Genomic DNA, 15,979 nt, shown 5'->3' on the forward strand with positions numbered 1-15,979 from the left:
CAAATAAATGTTCTTCTTCAAGATGAAATGGTCTAAAAGTTATACTCGACCACCATTTAGAAGACTGACCCTTGTATCTATCACCAATAAAGAGAAAACCTTGGGACTTTTCTGGTGGCCCAATGGCTAAGACTCTGCACACCCCCAATGCTGTGTGCCCAGGTTCAATCCCTGGTCAGGGAACTAGATCCCATGTGCTGCAACTAAGACCTGCTGCAGCCAAATAAATAAATATTTAAAGAGAGAAAGAGAGAGACAGAGAAAGAAAGTCCCTAGAGCTTCCCCAAAGTAACTGTCTTCTTCAAAGAAAATTTGAGGACATTTCATTTCATAGTAACAACAATCCAGAATGTATCAGACTGTTTCTATAAAAATTCTTACACCATGTTTGTTCATCTGAGTTTGACATTTCTTACAAAAAAGATTAACATTTGATACAACTGTGATAAAATCATTTTTAGATAAGCTGAAAATCCCATAAAAGACAAAAGAAATTCATATAAATAACATATCTATTTAAAGCACCATCAGTTAAGTTCAGTTGCTCAGTCATGTCCCACTCTTTGCGACCCCATGGACTGCAGCATGCCAGGCTTCCCAGAGCTTGCTCAAACTCATGTCCATCAAGTCGGTGATGCCATCCAACCATCTTATCCTCTGTCATCCTCTTCTCCTCCTGCCTTCAATCTTTTCCAGAATCAGGATCTTTTCCAATGAATCAGTTCTTCACATCTGATGGCCAAAGTATTGGAGTTTCAGCTTCAGCATCAGTCCTTCCAATGACTATTCCTTTAGGATTAACTGAATTGATCTCCTTGCAGCCCAAGGGACTCTCAAGAGTCTACTCCAACACCACACTTCGGCACTCAGCTTTCTTTATAGTCCAGCTCTCACATCCTGGGGGAAAGAAAGCACCATAATGGAAAATCAGTCAGTCAGTTCAGTTGCTCATTCGTGTCTGACTCTTTGTGACCCCATGGACTGCAGCACGCCAGGCCTCCCTGTCCATCACCAACCCCTGGACTTTACTCAAACTCATGTCCATTGAGTCAGTGATGCCATCCAACCATCTCATCCTCTGTTGTCCCCCTCTCCTCCTGCCCTCAATCTTTCCAAGCATCAGGGTCTTTTCAAATGAGTCAGTTCTTCACATCAGGTGGCCAAAGTATTGGAGTTTCAGCTTCAGTATCAGTGCTTCCAATGAATATTCAGGACTGATTTCCTTTAGGATGGACTGCTTGGATCTCCTTACAGCCCAAGGGACTCTCAAGAGTCTTCTCCAACACCACAGTTCAAAAGCATCAGTTCTTTAGCGCTAAGCGTTCTTTATAGTCCAACTCTCACATCCATACAGGACGACTGGAAAAACCATAGCCTTGACTAGACGGACCTTTGTTGACAAAGTAATGTCTCTGCTTTTCAATATGCTGTCTAGGTTGGTCATAACTTTCCTTCCAAGGAGTAAGCGTCTTTTCATTTCATGGCTGCAATCACCATCCGCAGTGATTTTGGAGCCCAGAAAAATAAAGTCAGCCACTGTTTCCACTGTTTCTCCATCTATTTACCAGGAAGTGATGCGACCAGATGTCATGATCTTCATTTTCTGAATGTTGAGCTTTAAGCCAACAATTTTCTCTCCTCTTTCACTTTCATCAAGAGGCTCTTTAGCTCTTCTTCACTCTCTGCCATAAGGGTGGTGTCATCTGCATATCTGAGGTTATTGATATTTTTCCCTGCAATCTTGATTCCAGCGTGTGCTTCTTCCAGCCCAGCATTTTTCATGATGTACTCTGCATATACGTTGAATAAGCAGGGTTACAATATACAACCTTGACATACTCCTTTTCCTATTTGGAACCAGTCTGTTGTTCCATGTTCAGGTGTAACTGTTGCTTCCTGACCTGCATACAGATTTCTCAGGAGGCAGGTCAGGTGGTCTGGTATTCCCATCTCTTTCAGAAGTTTCCAGTTTATTGTGATCCACACAGTCAAAGGCTTTCCAGTAAAGCAGAAAATAAAGCATCACAAATTCAAGAAAATATGATAAGCAAATTGCATATCATGGAAATAATATATTTTATTGGCTTTTTACCCTGAAGATGATGGCGAGAACAAAGACAGTAGATGATAAAATGCTAAGGCACTGTATGTAAAGCAGGTAACCAACAAAGACCAATTGTATGGGGAACTATACTCAGTATTCTGTAATAACCTATAAGGGTAAAGAATCTGAAAATATATATGTGTGTGTAACTGAATCACTTTGCTGTACCCCTGAAACTAACGTTGTAAATCAGCTGTGTTGCTCTTGCTGTCTAGTGGCTCAGTCATGTCTGACTCCTTTGTGACCCCATGGACTAGCCCACAGGCTCCTCTGTTCAGAGAATTCTCCAGGCAAGAATACTGGAATTGATTGCCATTCCCTTCTTCACAGAATTTTCTTCAACTATTTTTAGAAGTAATCTAAAATCTGATTCAACAAATCATTCAAGTGAAAAGTACTGATTTCGACTGTACTTTAATAAAAATAAATATTTTTTTCAAGTGCTAAGGCAAAGCTCTGAATGAGAGGCCCAGTGATCCTGGTGGCCTTGAATGAAGAATGAAAAGTTTATGGCTCTCAGCAAAGCTGCTGGTTGACTCTGCTCCACATCCCCATGGTATCTCGTCCTTAGGAAGAACTCCTCCTTGTTCCTACCAGAGCCCAGGTGTGGTGCTCATCACTGATGCTACCAAAATGAAATCACTGCCCTTGTCTTTAAGGAACTCCACAGCGAAACGAGAAAGACAGACAACTAAGCAATTTCCATATTGATGTTGATTTTGTCAGTGTTTCGCAGCAGATAACAGAATCCATTGTTGCTATCCTAAGTGGCAGGAGACTTATTTCAGGGCGTTACATGGTTTACTCACTCACTGATGGAAGAATAGACCCCAGCTGAGCTTCCATGAAGACTGTCCCCTGACATAACAGGGAGCTGTAGAACCAGGAGGCTGTCTGACAAAGTGAGGGGTGGGAGCTGCCGGTTCCAAACACACTCTACCTCTGTGCTGACCTGTGAAAGCAGACTGCACACTCTTCCCCACAATGTACATCCTGAGGTTGGGGCTCCCCACTCTCCATTAAGGCTTAGTGGAACGTCTGAAGTCTGGAAAGGATATGACGTGACAGAAAGCTTGGGGATATGGTGGAAGAAAGGAGCAAAGGCGGATGAAAGTAGACATCACCCCTCAGAGAAACGTTTGGTCAACTATGTGTGTGTGGGTGCACGAGCAGGAGGTGTGTCAGGGGGAGAGGAGTTTTAGAAAGGTGAAACTTACATGGAGGGCGACTTCCCTGGTGGTCCAGTGGTTAAGAATCTGCCTCGAAATGCAGGGGATGAAGCTTCAATCCCTGGTCTGGGATGACCCATCCCACATGACCCAGAACAATTAAACCTGTGAGCCACAACTAGAGAACAACTAGAGAATCTGTGACTGCAACAAAAGATCCCCCATGATGCGATAAAGACTCCATGTGCCTCAACTAAAAACTGACACAGACAAATAAATTAAATAAGCAAATAGTTTTTAAAACTTTCACAAAGGGTGGGAATGGAGGTATTGATGCTCCTGCCTCCCACTCAAACCCTGAAAGTCCTGCCTCTTCTACCAGGGAATGACCATGTCACTTTTGAAGTATAATCTGCTGCAGCCACCCTTAATCCCCACACAGTGTGGACACTGAGATGAGACCCAGTGTCTGATCACGATGGCAGCTGTGGCAGGGCCAAGTGAACTCCGTGGCAGAAACTGGCAATGGACTGTCAGACTTAGGGGCTGAATGGAGGATGTGACAGAGACGCGCATCAGCAGAAACCAAGATGAGAGCAAGCCAACCGCTACCGGCCCCGTGGGATTCTGAACAAGCAGAGAGACCAGATAGTGAGGAGCTGGGAACCCAGAGTCTCTGCCCCCTCGGCAGGCTCCTCTGTGACCTCCCTTCTGTGTGCCTGGCCACTGTTTCAGGACTGGAGGCGGGGAATGGGAGAAGCTGTCAGAGAAGCAGTTTTTTTTTTCTTTTTTTAATTCAAGAGAAATGTGGCACTAATGGGATGATATAAATTGTCAGATCAGTCTAAGTTTTAAAATATGAATAAAGTTAAATTTTTATTTCTACTCAGTAGGGAGGGCTCAATAGAAAGACCAAAATTAACATGTATGTTGCCTGTACAATTTTGGCTTTAGTGAAATTATGACCTCACTACTAATATATATATATATATAAATTTTTATACCAGTACCTGGTGCCAAATATATGCTTATAAAGGCATTTTAAGATCTCTCCTACAAGTATTAAAACATTTGTGTTGTTCAGTCACTCAGTCGTGTCTTGATTTTGTGACCCCATGGACTGAAGCACTCCAGGCTCCCATGTCCTTCACCATCACCAGGAGTTTGTTCAAACTCATGTCTGTTGAGTCAGTGATGCTATCTAACCATCTCATCCTCTGCTGGACAGTAATATATAGTTCATCCTAGAAGTGTGTCTTTATTCCTTGGGGTCAACTGCAGAGAATGAGATTGTATTCCTTTTGCTATTGAAGACTCTACACATGGACATCACCAGATGGCCAACACCGAAATCAGATTATATTCTTTGCAGCCAAAGATGGAGAAGCTCTACACAGTCAGCAAAAACAAGACCTGGAGCTGACTGTGGCTCAGATCATGAACTCCTTATTGCCAAATTCAGACTTAAGCTGAAGAGAGTAGGGATAACCACTAGACCATTCAGGTATGACCTAAATCAAATACCTTATGAATATACAGTGGAAGTGAAAAATAGATTTAAGGGACTAGATCTGATAGACAGAGAGCCTGATGAACTATGGACGGAAGTTGGTGACATTGTACAGGAGACAGGGATCAAGACCATCCCCATGGAAAAGAAATGCAATAAGGCAAAATGGTTGTCTGAGGAGGCCTTACAAATAGCTGTGAAATGAAGAGAAGCAAAAAGCAAAGAAGAAAAGGAAAGAGATTCCCATTTGAATGCAGAGTTCCAAAGAATAGCCAGGAGAGATAAGAAAGCCTTCCTCAGTGATCAATGCAAAGAAATAGAGGAAAACAACAGAATGGGAAAGACTAGAGATCTCTTCAAGAAAATTAGGGATACCAAGGGAACATTTCATGCAAAAATGGGCTCAATAAAGGACGGAAATGGTATATACCTAACAGAAGCAGAAGATATTAAGAAGAGGTGGCAAGAATACACAGAAGAACTGTACAAAAAAGATCTTCATGACTCAGATAATCACAATGGTGTGATCACTGACCTAGAGCCAGACATCCTGGAATGTGAAGTCAAGTGGGCCTTAGAAAGCATCACTGCAAACAAAGCTAGTGGATGTGATGGAATTCCAGTTGAGCTATTTCAAATGCTGAAAGATGATGCTGTGAAAGTGTTGCACTCAATATGCCAGCAAATTTGGAAAAGTCAGCAGTGGCCACAGGACTGGAAAAGGACCATTTTCATTCCAATCCCTAAGAAAGGCAATCACAAAGAATGCTCAAACTACTGCACAATTGCACTCATCTCACATGCTAGTAAAGTAATGCTCAAAATTCTCCAAGCCAGGCTTCAACAATAAGTGAACCGTGAACTTCCAGATGTTCAAGCTGGATTTAGAAAAGGCAGAGGAACCAGAGGTCAAATTGCCAATATCCACTGGATCATTGAAAAAGCAAGAGAGTTCCAGAAAAACATCTATTTCTGCTTTATTGACTACGCCAAAGCCTTCGACTGTGTGGATCACAATAAACTGTGGAAAATTCTGAAGGAGATGGGAATACCAGACCACCTGACCTGCCTCTTGAGAAACCTGTATGCAGGTCAGGAAGCAACAGTTAGAACTGGACATGGAACAACAGACTGGTTCCAAATAAGAAAAGGAGTACGTCAAGGCTGTATATTGTCACCCTGCTTATTTAACTTCTATGCAGAGTACATCATGAGAAACGCTGGGCTGGAAGAAGCACAAGCTGGAATTTAAGATTGCTGGGAGAAATATCGATAACCTCAGATATGCAGATGACACCACCCTTATGGCAGAAAGTGAAGAGGAACTAAAAAGCCTCTTGGCTTAAAGCTCAACATTCAGAAAACTAAGATCATGACATCTGGTCCCATCACCTCATGGGAAATAGACCGGGAGACAGTGGAAAGTTATTTTTTTGGGCTCCAAAATCACTGCAGATGGTGACTGCAGCCATGAAATTAAAAGACGCTTACTCCTTGGAAGGAAAGTTATGACCAACAATAGCATATGAAAAAGCAGAGACATTACTTTGCCAACAAAGGTCCGTTTGGTCAAGGCTATGGTTTTTCCAGTCGTCATGCATGGATGTGAGAGTTGGACTGTGAAGAAAGCTGAGCACCGAAAAATTGATGATTTTGAGCTGTGGTGTTGGAGAAGACTCTTGAGAGTCCCTTGGACTTCAAGGAGATCCAACCAGTCCATCCTAAAGGAGATCAGTCCTGGGTGTTCATTGGAAGGACTGATGCTGAAGCTGAAACTCCAATACTTTGGCCACCTCGTGCGAAGAGTTGACTCATTGGAAAAGACCCTGATGCTGGGAGGGATTGGGGGCAGGAGGAGAAGGGGACGACAGAGGATGAGATGGCTGGATGGCATCACTGAGTTGATGGGCATGAGTTTGAGTAAACTCCGGGAGTTGGTGAGGGACAGGGAGGCCTGGCGTGCTGCGATTCATGGGGTCGCAAAGAGTCGGACAGGACTGAGCGACTGAACTGAACTGAACTGATATGTTTTAGTGCACGTCCTCTGAGAAGCTGATGCCACATTGGGATTAAACACCAATGGCTTTACTAGGAACTAAACACATGAGGGGAAATGGGAGGGACCTGGGGAAGTCCAGGAAAATTGCTCGACCTTAATGCGTATCTAACACTGAGTAAAGGAGAGAAGAGAGTGTGGTTGGATGGTCCCATCTGAGAAAGGTTCGGTTGGACCTTGAAGAAGTACTCAAGCTAAATCAGATGTCAGAGTATCAGGGGGCTCCTGGAAATGCCCTGCTTATTGACCCTGCTGCTCTCAGTCATTGAGCATCATGGCTTCAGGGCAAACCTATCAGTGGTAGATTTTAGGGCACAGTAACCACACCCTTTGCCCAATTAAACTCCTTGTGACTGGAGATTTGTGAGATGCATTCTCATAGCCCACGGTATGTATAATCGCTCTGCATAAACATATAATAAAAACAATTCCTGCATCATGGTAGGAATTTGGTAGGTATGATTATCTTACAAATATGCAGACCTTAAGATTAATAAAGAGGAAGTCCAAGACTGCCTTCTTCAGTTTATTTAATAAGCATCTCACATATTTTTTTTAACTGTGATTAAGTACTTCCCATGCTTCTCACAATGATAAGCCACACTTCTTCATATAATTATAAGTATTTTTCCTTAAGACACGAGGGTAAGAGAAGTAGGAATAACTCACTGAAATAAATGATCAGGAAACCTTACATTCCTCCCCTATAAAGTGGGGGAAATAATATCTACCTTGTGATATAAAGGGAAGGATTAGCTTTGCAGCCAGAAGGAGATTCCAAACCACGCCAGGGACTTTAATCAAAAGGGGTTTAATACAGGGAGCAAAGTTCTTACAGAATTGCTGGCAAGACCCACAGAACAACACCCCAAGTAATTGCTAAGTCTGCCATAGCCAGGAAACTGAATTAGGGAGCCAAAATCCTAATGGGTAGTTTCAGGATAATACTACTTTGGCTACAATCTTTGGACAGAAAGTTCCAGAGGGCTCCCAGAATATCTGCAGCCAAATGCATGCCTCTTGCCCTACTGTGTCCTGCTCCAAATTCATGTCCTGTACAGGAAATTATTAATGTTTATAATAAAGCTACAATTTCTCTGAGGTTTCACTTAAACAGTTTTGCTTTCTTAAGTCATACATTCTAGGAAATTTCTAGACACATAATGAATGAGCTTTGAGACTCCCACATTATTATGATATAATATCAAGACACATCTATTTTGAGGTTTTCAACTCTAGGATGTTACTTTTTAAGTTTTAATTTTGAAGCACTATAAAAATAAGAAGCCCAGAACACTTCAAGCTAAAACAAAAAAACAAAAACACTTTTTTTTGGGAAAAGCTAAATTCATTTTTAGACAGATGAAAACCACAATCACAGAAAACTAACCAAACTGATCACATGGACCACAGCTTGTCTACCTCAATGAAACTATGAGCCATGCTGTGTAGGGCCACCCAAGATGGACGGGTCATGGTGGAGAGTTCTGACAAAATGCAGTCCACTAGAGAAGGGAATGGCAAACCACTTCAGTGTTCTCGCCTTGAGAACCCCATGAACAGTATGAAAAGACAAAAAGATAGGACACTGAAAGATGAACTCCCTGGGTCGGTAGGTGCCAAATATGCTACTGGAGATCAGTGGAGAAATAACTCCAGAAAGAATGAAGAGATGGAGCAAAAGCAAAAACAAAACCCAACTGTGCATGTGACTGGTGAGGGAAGTAAAGTCTGATGCTGGAAAGAGCAACATTGCATAGGAACCTGGAATGTCAGGTCCATGAGTCAAGAGAAATTGGAAGTGGTCAAACAGGAGATGGTAAGAGTCATTGACATTTTAGGAATCAGTGAACAAAAATGGACTGGAATGGGTGAATTTAACTCTGATGACCATTACATCTACTACTGTGGGCAGGAATCCCTTAGAAGAAATGGATCATAGTCATAGTCGTAGCCATCATAGTCAACAAAAGAGACAGAAATGCAGTACTTGGATGCAATCTCAAAAACAACAGAATGATCTCTGTTCGTTTCCAAGGCAAACCATTCAGTATCACAGTAATCCAAGTCTATGCCCTGACAAGTAATGCCAAAGAAGCTGAAGTTAAAAGGTTCTATGAAAACCTACAAGACTTTCTAGAACTAACATCCAAAAAAGATGTCCTTTTCATTATATGAGATTGGAACCAAAAGTAGGAAGTCAAGAGATACCTGGAGTAACAGGAAAATTTGGCCTTGGAGTACAGAATGAAGCAGGGCAAAGGCTAATAGAGCTTTGCCAAGAGAACGCACTGGTCATAGCAAACACCCTCTTCCAACAACACAGGAGAAGACTCTACACATGGACATTACCAGATGGTCAACACCAAAATCAAATTGATTATATTCTTTGCAGCAAAGGTGGATAAGCTCTACACAGTCAGCAAAAACAAGACTGGGAGCTGACTATAGCTCAGATCATGAACTCATTATTGCCAAATTCAGACTTAAATTGAAGAAAATAGGGAAAACCACCAGACCATTCAGGTATGACCTAAATCAAATACCTTACGATTGTACAGTGGAAGTGACAAATAGATTCAACAGATTAGATCTGATAGACAGAGTGCCTGAAGAACTATGGATGGAGGTTCATGACATTGTACAGGAGGCGGTGATCAAGATCATCCCCAAGAAAAACAAATATAAAAAGGCAAAATGGTTATCTGAGGAGGCCTTACAAATAGCTGAAAAAAGAAAAGAAGGTAAAGACAAAGGAGAAAAGATATACCCATTTGAATGCAGAGTTCCAAAGAATAGCCAGGAGAGATAAGAAAGCCTTCTTCAGTTATCAATGCAAACAAATAGAGGAAAACAATAGAATGGAAAAGACTAGAGATCTTTTCAAGAAAATTAGAGATACCAAGGGAACATTTTATGCAAAGATGGGCACAATAAAGGACAGAAATAGTATGGACCTAACAGACGTGGAAGATATTAAGAAGAGGTGGCAAAAATACACAGAAGAACTATACAAAAAAGATCTTCATGACCCAGATAACCACTATAGTGTGATCACTCACCTAGGGCCAGACATCCTGGAATGTGAAGTCAGTGGGCCTTAGGAAGCATCACTATGAACAAAGTTAGTGGAAGTGAAGAAATTCCAGTTGAGCTATTTCAAATCCTAAAAGATGATGCCATTAAAGTGTTGCACTCAATATGCCAGCAAATTTGGAAAACTCAGCAGTGGCCACAGGACTGGACAAGGTCAGTTTTCATTCCAGTACCAAAGAAAGGCAATGTCAAAGAATGTTCAAACTACCACCCAATTACACTCATCTCACACGCTAGCAAAGTAATGCTCAAAATTCTCCAAGCCAGGCTTCAGCAATATGTGAACTGTGAACTTCCTGATGTTCAAGCTGGATTTAGAAAAGGCAGAGGAACCAGAGATCAAATTGCCAACATCTGCTGGATCATTGAAAAAGCAAGAGATTTCCAGAAAAATATCTACTTCTGTTTTATTGACTATGCCAAAGCCTTTGTCTATGTGGATCACAACAAACCATGGAAAAATCTTAAAGAGATGGGAATACTAGGCTACCTGACCTGCCTCCTGAGAAATCTGTATGCAGGTCAAGAAGCTACAGTTAGCACTGGACATGGAACAACAGACTGGTTCCAAATTGGGAAAGGAGTATGTCAAGGCTGTATATTGTCACCCTGCTTATGTAACTTATATGCAGAGTACATAATGGGAAATACCAGGCTGGATGAAGCACAAGCTAGAATCAAGATTGCAGGGAGAAGTATCAATAACAGATACGCAGATGACACCACCCTTATCGCAGAAAGTGAAGAAGAACTAAAGAGCCTCTTGATGAAACTGAAAGAAGAGAGTGAAAAAGTTGGCTTAAAACTCAACATTCAGAAAACTAAGATTGTGGCATCTAGTCCCATCACTTCTGGCAAATAGATGGGGAAACAATGGAAACAGTGAGAGAGACTTTGTTTTCTTAGGCTCCAAAATCATTGCAGATGGTGACTGCAGCCATGAAACTAAAAGATGCTTACTCCTTGGAAGAAAAACTATGACCAACCTAGACAGCATATTAAAAAACAGAGACATTACTTTGCCAACTAAGGTCTGTCTAGTTAAAGCTATGCTGTTTCCAGTAGTCAGTATGGATGTGAGAGTTGGACTATAAAGAAAGCTGAGTACTGAAGAATTGATGCTTTTGAACTATAGTGTTGGAGAAGACTCTTAAGAGTCCCTTGGACTTCAAGTAGATCCAACCAGTCCATCCTAAAGGAAATTAGTCCTGAATATTCATTGGAAGGACTGATGCTGAAGCTGAAACTCCAATATTTGCCCACCTGATGCGAAGAACTGACTCATTGGAAAAGACCCTGATGCTGGGAATGATTGAAGGCTGGAGGAGAAGGGGATGACAGAGGATGAGATAGATGGTTGGGTGGCATCACAGACTCAATGGACATGAGTTTGAGTAAGCTCCAGGAGTTAGTGATGGACAAGGATGCCTGGCATGCTGCAGTCCATGAGGTTGCAAAGAGTTGGACACGACTGAGTGACTTAACTGAACTGAAATTTATTTTTAAAATAATTAAACTAAATTTAAAATTTTTAAGAGCTTAAGATTTTAAAGAAAGATTTAGAATACAAACAGTTTAAGAGGAAAGTTTCCTAGTTAGCATCTTAATTGAAACCATTATACATATATTCAAAATTATATGCATATATATATATTTACATTGTATTATATTTCCTTATCAAATATTTTTCTGTACTACTTATGTAATCAATCTCAGGGAAGAATTTTCCATCTGAACCAGGTTTAAGTAAGAGTGTTATCCTTAAAGCAAACTTCTCTTTTCCAAAATAGTATTATTCCTTTGATACTTCATTACCCAGAGAGCTCCAATACTTTGTTTCCAAGCAGTGGAAAGTCATTTCTTCAGGACAGGTAGCTGGTTGCTTCATGTTAGGTTTCAATAGGGAAATTCCTGGAAGAAGTTTTCCTCCTCTTTGGAGAGAGGGGGAAAGACATTTGGGAACTCAGGACTCAGAAGGGAGCCTGGGTTTATGCAGGCCAAGCTTTCCGTCCTGGAGGCAGCACGTGTGTCCTGTGTGAGAGAAGGATCTTTGGGTATCGTCTGGCTCCCAGTGTACCTGGGCGCAGCCAAAGATTCAGCCCCTTCAGAGGCCTCTGCATCCGGTTCAAGAGCCCAGGGGGAGTGCCGGATCTATCCCTTGCTGTGCCGGGGCACCTGCTGTCAGCGGTTATGACGGGTGGGCAGTGTGCTCAGGAGGGCTTGAGAGAAAAATCAACGTGGGCGAGGCTAGGCAGCCTGCGTTCTAGGCCTGAGCAAGGTGGCCTGAGCCTACTGGGCCAGCATGGACTTAAAAAACATTCACAACCTAAACGCCGAGAGTTATGTTTACTTTTTAGAACTTAAGCTTGAGAGGTAGCATCTCAAGTGACCCTGAGAGAACTGCTCAGAGGTGAGGGCAGGAGCCAAGTTAAATAGAAGTTTTGCAACAAAGGGCAGGTAGTATGAATGTCAAAAGATTTTTATAAATTAAAGGAAAACCAGATAGTATCTCAAGTTAAGAAGTTTAGTGCATTTCTGTGTACAAGAAGATGAAAGACGATGGACTCAGGGAAATCATTCCTTTGATGTGCCCCGCAGCTATCTGGGGCCAGTATCCTGTGTTTTGGCATCCTGAGTTTCCTCGGGGCTCACCACAGGGAGTGGTGGTATTTTGATGGCTGCTAGATGGCGGGTATTCTTTTCCTTCTTGAGTTTCCTCAGGGCTCACTGGCTCACAGTGCAGGGCGGCAATCGCTGATGACTATGACATCTTTGTTTACTGATGAGGCAGGAGATGTTCCATTTCTCACCAGGGCCTGTGGAGCCCTGAGGTTTCCTGAGCTAGATGGAAACATCTTAAAATTTTCACTTTAATGTTGGGGAACAAAGAGGGCCAGGATTCTGAGAAGAGACCTGTGGGGAGGCACTGTCTGGTCTGGGGAACAAGAGCCAGAGTAACAGAAGATTCATGGAAGGTTCCAAGGACGACACTGGGGTCCTCTTCAGGGCTGAAGACAGAGATCAGAGAAGCAGAAGAAGTAAAGAAGAAGAGAAGCAGCTGGCCTGCACATGAGCAGGGGTTACCTGTTCAACTGGACTCCTGGTGGGTGCACCTGTGAAGCCATTAGACTTGTGATCTGACGCATAGTTCTGCCAGCGTGTGGGCAGTCACCGAAATGCCAGCTTGTTCCCCCAGAGCATCTGGCCAGGTGCTCCCCACAGTCTGTCTGGCCCCACAGTCTGTCTGGCCTCACAGTCTGTCTGGCTGGTTCTGTAATCACCTCTGCTTCTTTGTCAAGGGCAAGACCCTTCCCTTACACACCTCCAACTTTATTTTTCTAATCTCGAGCCTATCAAAGATACAACAAAAAACAAAAGAGGAGGTGTAAGTGACTGATGGATCTGTTCAGAGTTTCTGCTTCCTTTCCCAAGGACATCTGGGTTTGCAGGGTGACCTTGTCTCACAGCCGCAGAGTGGCTTCCGGAAGAGCAGGGCACTTACCTGGTCACCTCGACCAGTCACTGGGGCATGGACAGGCCTCTTGTTACTTAACCATTGTAAGCCTGACTCTCCTGGGGCCCCTTCATCATTAAACAAGAAGCCATTTATCAGTCAGCGCTCTGTGCCCATGGACAGTCCTTCTCCTGCCATCTGCCTGCTGACATAGGGGACTGATGAGTTTGTAGAGAAATGACTCATTCGCATATGACTTAATTAAAATGGTAACAGTATGATTTATTAATGGGAGTCCAGGGTTTAAGCAGATCAAAAACTGCCTTCAAGGGACCACTCTGCCCGGAAAGTAGTGCCAAACACAGGCTTTATGATGTCCCGCTGTTGCAGTGAAGAGGAAAAAAAGAGAAAAGAGTTGTTTTCTTTCCCTTTCTTGAGAACAAAGAAGATAAAAAGAACAGTGAGCAAGCCTGAACATTCCTAATTTTTTCTTTTTACTTTAACGGCTCCTAACTCTGCATGTCTATGAGTAAGTTTGCTTTTCTGCCCTGGCTTCCCTGCTGGCTCAGACAGTAAAGAAACTGCCTGCAATCCAAGTAACCCAGGTTTGATCCTTGGGTCAGTTCAATCCCTGGGTCTGTTCGAGCCCTGTAGAAGGGAATGGCAACTCACTCCAGTATTCTTGCCTGAAAAGCCCCCTGGAAAGAGGAGCCTCGTGGGCTACAGTCCATGGGGGTCACAGAGTCCGAGACAAATGAGCGACTAAAACTTTCACTTTTCGGCTCTGCAGGAGTTACAGTTCACACATAATTTTCCTTTGACTCTAGGCTGAATGCATCCTGTATCTGGTGTTTACCCTTACAACACCCTTTGCTTTGTAGTTACAGATCAAAAAGAAAGCCTGAGCCACCAAACTGCCAGTAATGGACTCAGTTACTGGGTTACTGGTGCCCAGCCTATGATGTTTTTGTTGAGATCCTAACACCTTTGTTCCTCATCACTGACTCCTGACTTCGATCCCTCATCTTGTGTTAAACCCCCAGACTCTTCATGGAGCTGGGAGCGGTGAGGGGGGCGGCGCACAGTTTTTGAGGCATGAGCCTACTGTGTTCCCCTCTCTGCTGGCTGAGAACTAAAGCCACCTTTCTATTTCCTCCAGACTCTGTCTCCGTATTTTTTTATTCGGCTTCAGCGGACAGAGAAAGCCAAGGTTTTGGCCAGCAACACTGCCCAGTGAGCACTGGCCAGTGAATTCAAGTTGAGCTATTTCAAATCCTGAAAGATGATGCTGCGAAAGTGCTGACCTCAATGTGTCAGCAAATCTGGAAAACTCAGCAGTGGCCACAGGACTGGAAAAGGACAGTTTTCATTCCAATCCCTAAGAAAGGAAATGCCAAAGAATTCTCAACTACCACACAATTGCACTCATCTCACATGCTAGTATAGTAATGCTCAAAATTCTCCAAGCCAGGCTTCAACAATAAGTGAACCGTGAACTTCCAGATGTTCAAGCTGGTTTTAGAAAAGGCAGAGGAACCAGAGGTCAAATTGCCAATATCCACTGGATCATCAAAAAAGCAAGAGAGTTCCAGAAAAACATCTATTTCTGCTTTATTGACTACGCCAAAGACTTTGACTGTGTGGATCACCACAAACTGTGGAAAATTCAGAAAGAGATGGGAATATCAGACCACCTGACCTGCCTCCTGAGAAACCTGTATGCAAGTCAGGAAGCGACAGTTAGAACTGGACATGGAACAACATACTGGTTCCAAATGGGAAAGGAGTACGTCAAGGCTGTGTATTGTCACCCTGCTTATTTAACTTATATGCAGAGTACATCATGAGAAATGCTGGGCTGGATGAAGCACAAGCTGGAATCAAGATTGCCGGGAGAAATATCAATAACCTCAGATATGCAGATGACACCACCCTTATGACAGAAAGTAAAGAACTAAAGAGCCTCTTGATGAAAGTGAAAGAAGACAGTGAAAAAGTTGGCTTAAAACAACATTCAAAAAATGAAGATCATGGCATCTGGTCCCATCACTTCATGGCAAATAAATGGGGAAACAGTGACAGACTTTATTTTTGGGAGGCTCCAAAATCACTGCAGATTGTGACTGCAGCCATGACATTAAAAGATGCTTACTCCTTGGAAGAAAAGTTATGACCAACCTAGACAGCATATTAAAAAGCAGAGACATTACTTTGCCAACAAATGTCTGTCTAATCAAGGCTATGGTTGTTCCAGTCGTCATGTATGCATGTGAGAGTTGGACTATAAAGAAAGCTGAGTGCAGAAAAATTGATGCTTTTGAACTGTGGTGTTGGAGAAGACTCTTGAGAGTCCCTTGGACTTCAAGTAGATCCAAGCAGTCCATCCTAAAGGAAATTAGTCCTGAATATTCATTGGAAGGACTGATGCTGAAGCTGAAACTCCAATATTTCGGTTACCTGATGCAAACAGCTGACTCTTTTGACAAGACCCTGATGCTGGGGAAGATTGAAATCAGGAGGAGACAGGGGATGGCAGAGGATAAGATGGTTGGATGGTATCACCGGCTCAATGGACATGCGTTTGGGTGGA

Source organism: Cervus canadensis, chromosome 8 (genome assembly GCF_019320065.1).
Source record: "Cervus canadensis isolate Bull #8, Minnesota chromosome 8, ASM1932006v1, whole genome shotgun sequence".
In the NCBI taxonomy this organism is placed as follows: Eukaryota; Metazoa; Chordata; class Mammalia; order Artiodactyla; family Cervidae; genus Cervus; species Cervus canadensis.